The sequence below is a fragment of the Coturnix japonica genome, chromosome 1 (assembly GCF_001577835.2).
Source record: "Coturnix japonica isolate 7356 chromosome 1, Coturnix japonica 2.1, whole genome shotgun sequence".
Lineage (NCBI taxonomy): Eukaryota > Metazoa > Chordata > Aves > Galliformes > Phasianidae > Coturnix > Coturnix japonica.
This window is the reverse complement of record NC_029516.1, coordinates 120,830,967-120,836,609: the sequence shown is the minus strand read 5'-3', so window position 1 is coordinate 120,836,609 and position 5,643 is coordinate 120,830,967. Positions and strand designations below refer to the sequence as shown.

The 5,643-nt window shown below is 41.9% G+C and overlaps 1 long non-coding RNA gene across 1 annotated transcript; it reads right to left on the bottom strand.

The window, feature by feature from the left end:
- Nucleotides 1-242: 242 nt before the first annotated feature.
- On the bottom strand, nt 243-866 carry LOC107307932. Its single transcript, XR_001552560.1, has 2 exons — nt 772-866; nt 243-495 (listed from the first exon to the last, which is right to left on the bottom strand). It is a non-coding gene; the product is annotated as an uncharacterized LOC107307932 (long non-coding RNA).
- Nucleotides 867-5,643: the final 4,777 nt, after the last annotated feature.

Below are 5,643 nucleotides of genomic sequence, written 5' to 3'. Positions count from 1 at the left end.
AGTGGGATGTGCTCATTGCACTGAAGCAGAGATATGGACATAGATTACCAAGGACAAACTGAAGGGTTTCACCGTCATTGAAATATGCATAGAATTTGTTGGGGTTCTTTTCTGCAGTGAAATAAATAAATAAATAAATAAATGTCAGACATGCCTTTTTATAGCAATTAATAATTGGAAGATAATTACTTAATATTTCAATATGTCTGAATTATGAATTAAAGCTTCTTACTACAGAAAGGTTATCCAGATATTTTTCTATTGGATGAATCACGGGTTAGAGCTATGAGAGGGTCTCGTGTACTGGAACCAGCTGTCACCAACCTGTCTTTTAGTGTGTATGTCATTGCCCTGTGACACAGACTTCTATAGGGTTTCTACAATAAAGTACTGCTAAGGTTCTCATTAGCTTGTAGGAGCTGATTGTTTCTGAGCAGCCTTGAGCGTTCTTCCTGACAGTGATGAGAAGCAGGTACCTCCTATGGATTGCGTTCTCTGTAGACACAAAGAATCAGAAGTTTATCAGAAATGTCTTCCAGTGAAGTATGAAACTCTGCACAGCTTTTGTACAATACCACACGAACCCAGCTGAAGAGTCACAACCTACTCATACCATCCAGTTCTGAAGCCCACCAGGCTCATTTTCACAGACACCTCTGACTCTTGACAGGGAAGGGTCAGAATGGGTATTGGGAAAAGATTCTTCACCAGAGGTGGTTGGGTACTGGAACAGGCTCCCCAGAGTGCTAGTAGTCATGGCATCAGGCTCACCAAAGATCAGGAAGTGTCAGAACAGAGTTCACAAATGTACAGTCCGATTTCTGGGTGGTTCTCTATGGTGCCAAGAGTTGGACTGGATTCTTCTGAGTCTCTTCCAACTCAGGACATTCTGTGATTCTATGACGTGGGTGAGGCTCACACGGGCTGTGTGTTCCACAACTCCAACACACAGTGTTGGAATGTATTTACTATAGAAAAAACTGGAGCTAAATGTATGTATATAATGAGGTCCCTTCCAACCCGGGTCATTCTGTGATTCTGTGATTCTGTATGAGAATGTGATGCCAGCTCACTGTGTCTTTTTCAGTTTTACACACACACTGTAAGCTACGTTCATATCCTCCTATTTCTCATTGCCTGTATTGGTCCTGGCACATGCAGGGCTGCTGTCTGTGGTGCTCAGAGAACCTCAAAGCTTCCCTCCATAAAGACTGCTCCTCAGAGAAGACTAAATGTGACACTCTTGGATTATGCTATGTTCACTCTGAAGAAACAAGTTACAAAACAAACTTTGTACTAGTTCGGGAACATAAATAAATACACTTTTTCTGTTGCTTTGATTAGCAATAGAAGTTGCTATTTGAAGCTCATGGCAAAGCTTTAAAGCCTGAAATTGTACAGGGAGGGACAGGAGATGACAGATCTTCAGAAACTAAAATAATCAAATAAGGATTACACTCAAAACTCCAACTTCCTGACCAAATGGTGCTTCTGGGTATAGCACTACCCTATCCTTCCTGAGATAGGTTAAATGCAAGCTGATCACCCCAGCTTTTCAAATGAATATGTGTCTGTCAGGGTCAACAAATAACTGGGTTTGAGATCAGTCACTTTACTCCTATGGAAAATTCTCCTATACTCCAATGATGAAAGTTTCCTGCAGTATAAAATATTTATTGGCTCATTCTTCCTGGGAGCCACTCGTCTTGACTTTGTTCAATGTTTTGCAAAATTCAAGATTTAGGCTCATTATATTAAGAGCAGGATTCAAATCTCTTCTAAATCTCACAATCTCTCCTGCTACACAGTCTCATCCTAGGCTGGAGATGGGAAGACAAAACTAGTGCTTTTCAGGTCATCTAAGACCAATGAACATCAAAGCATTTTACCTGGGAAAAAAAAAAAAGAAAAAAAGAAAAAAAGAAAAAAGAAAAAAGAAAAAAGAAAAAAGAAAAAAGAAAAAAGAAAAGAAAGGCCAGATTTCAAGAGACACAGTCAGTAAGGCCGGGAAGCTTGAAGCTGGTGGGATTTTTTTAAGTCATTCACAAATACTACATCTACCCTTGACAGGTCATTTCATTCTATTTAGCAATTTTTATTGTCTGTGGTTTATAAGCTCTTAAGCAAATGTAAGAGAAGGAAAAGCTAAGGTGTCTGATAATACGCTACATCAGGCTGACAGCCTGACTGAATTTCCCCTGTGGTGCTAGCAAAACGCCGTTCCAAAAAAGTAATAATGCACACACACAAAAATGTTAAATAAAAAAGAGAAAAGGGGGAAAAAGGATCACAGAGATCATACTGTCACATTTAATTTCAGAGAACAAAACCTAAAGCTGATTTCTCTTCAGATCAGTTGTATACCAGTTGGAACATGGGTGCTTAGCACTGCGACTGAGTAATATGATCTGAGCTTTAAATAGCTGCCAAATAACCATGTGGTGGCTGGCAGCACTGAACGTGTTGCAATGAGAGTGATCTGTTTCAAAGTAAACCCACATAACAGAGGATAAGTCAATCTGATGTGATAAAGAGGAGGGGGGGAAACGTTTTTCATATCTTTCTGGGTTTCCTTCTTCCTTAAAAGTGCTTCCATCTTAGATAAGGATTTATTTGAGGCCTTTTCCTCAACCAGTTTAAAACTTAAATTTCATGGAGGTCATTTCAGAGAATGTCTCCCTATGCAGCCAAGGCACAGACTGGGGTCAATGATGTGCCAAATGTGAAATATCAGCATTGTGATGGCACTGAGACTGTCCCACTGCTGAAACCATATTCAGAGTGACTGCATTCCAGCATGAAAGCACCTTGCCTGTATACGTACTTCCCTTGGTGTGTACCAAATGCATCCTTGACTGTTTTTAGGAAAGGGTAAGGAACAGATCTACAGCAAATAAGCTGGGGTGACTTGTGCTCCAGGCATTCCCTTTTTCCTCACTGCAAAGCACGGAGCCTGATAGCACCTCATGAGGCCCATCTTACTGATGCAGGGAAATTCTAGGTGCAGAGTTTGGAGGTGTCAGACAGGAGGATGCTGCCAGCCCTCCTTTCCTTCTTACCTTCATGCCAAAAGGCTCTTCTGATCCCTATTGTTAATGTATTTCCTGGGTGGAGGACCAACATTTTGGACTGGGGGGACAGACCAGCTCAAACTAGTAAACTGAGTAAGACACGTGGACAAAAAGTGGTGCTGTCAATACTCGTGAATTCTTCATCCCTCCTGAAACTTTAAATCATAGATAACTGTTCACACACAACCAACTTTAGCATCACCATAGACTACAGCAGCATGAATACACATTTTCTCTAAAGGTGAACACAGCAGAATTTTAGCATACTTTACCTTGTCTTCCCTGCCTTGAAGTCACACTGCTGGAAGTACAGACAGGAACAGGAGAGACAGAGGAAAACCCAGCTGTTCCATCAGAAGATAGATAGCTCTTTTAAGAGGCTCAGTCTGACTTCTTAGTAATTAATGTGGCAGTCAGCTAAGATTTTGTGTGAATGGAGACAGCAGCACAGGCACTACTTGCGAGCATCCTACTAGCAGCTTACTAGCTCACCACAGAATGCAGACCCAGCTGCAGAGACATCCTGCAGAGAAACAGATCAGGTTTTATTATGCATTTCCTAAAAGGCAAATATCATTTTAGCTCCCTAACATAAACATCAACTGATGACCACCCGTTTCATCAAGGTCATCTCCAGAGAAATTTCCAGCAGCCACCCCAATGAGCATCAAGGATAAACCAGGGGCACATCCTTTCCCGTCTGTTTCTGTCAGCGGCTGCCTTTGCCGCATCATGTCAGCATGCCCCCTGGGAATGCACAACAGCTGCACAGCGGGCTGGCAAAGGGCGGTGCTCTCCACCCTCCCTTCTTGCCCCCATCCACTCTTTTTTTTGCACTGTCCCTACCAGATTTGCTCTGGACAGTCAGATGATCATCGTATTGAAATTAATCCAAAAAATCTTTTTTACCCATTCCTTTCACCATCACTCTTCCGGACACGTGACTTAAAAAAAAGAAATGCTGATTTGATCACGGGCTGTTGAGCCAGACAGGCAATTAAAAACAACCCCCAAACCTGATTGTTTTGCAGGGAATACAGTTCTTTGACCAATTTCACAGAATATTTTGATTACAGTATCTAATCCCCTTTACAATCTTTTATCCAGATTTAATCATGAAAATCCATGTATCATTGACAAGGATTTTCTGGACAAAAATGATATCTGGAAGAGTGCCACAGAGGGAGTCTCCCTAGCTGGTCTGTCAGACAGACCCATAGGTCAGACAGTCTGTTCTGACAGACCCATTCCTCTGCACATAGATTTTAATGACACCAGAAGTACAAGAGTATTTAGGTAACATTTCTATGGAAATACTTCCCTACCACCCAACACCCTGGTCTACAACAGCTACTTTTCACATGCATATCACATGTGCTCAGTGACACCCTTCTCTTGGTTTGAGTGAGCAAGCTGTCTGCACCTCTCAGAAGGAACTTCTCAGGTCTGCCATTAGAAGTGGTACCCAATTAAAGCAAATGGATAGAGCAACAGACTAGTGCCAAAAGTACAAGTCTGAGTGAAGAATTTATGAGCACTTAAGCAATTTCTACTGACGCCAGAAAGGCTCCCTGAAGTTTCTGAGAGAACTGTCAGAAACACCTTGGATGTTCAATGGCCATTACTCCCGCAGCCTGACCCAAAGGGCTGCCTCAGAGAGATGGTGTCTTGCCCATAGGAGTGTAGCTAATTTAGCTGACTAATGGAGAGAACTCTGAAGATGCACATGGGCTGAATTAAGGGCTCCACGGGAGCCTTTGGCTCACTCCTTGCCGAGTTTATTAGTTGCTGCTGCACACATGGTTAAGTTCCTGGAAGAAGTCCAGCTCTGAGGCACCTCTCAATTCCTCCAGCTTCTAAAGCTTTCAAGAAAGTGGCTCAAGCGTTTTGCCCCCTCTAAGCTCTTATGTAGAAGGCTTCTCCCCTGCAGAGAACCGACAGGCTTCTGGAGGGGTGTGCAGACCAATGACTCCTGATTATTGAATTTACCTTCCCAATTACTGGTGAGCGTCCTCGACTGTAAAGGGGTAAATACCAACAGACTGTATTATTTGAGAAACAGTATGTGATTGTGTAATTAAAGGCAGGTGTATAACACTGTATGCAGCAGAGGAAGGGTAAATTTCAGCATTTCCTGATTAACCGAGGGCATTACAGTGTAACCCTAATGTTCTCAAGATGGCTATCATTTATGTAGAGTTCATGTATAAGTTTATGAATATTTGGTTAAAACTCACCCATCATACTCTTGAGCACAGTAATTAAAAACATCGTGTTAGTAGCCAATAAAAATATTTTTGTGGTTTGGTAATTATTCCAAACATCAGAGTTCCACGCTTCTCTAACCCCTGCCCTTGTTTCTTCCTGTTCTATATTGTATCAAGCTAATCTTGGTGAGGGAAAAATAAATAAGTAGCAGGGGAGGCTAGAAACCTTCCAATCACAAAAGCTCCTGAAATTGAAGCAATATCCAATCTAGCTTACCACATCTTCTAGATGGGCACTGCTTTCCTGCCTTTTAGTGATGCTTTTAGCATTCAGAACAGCTGTGGAATTAAGCATTACAAACAAG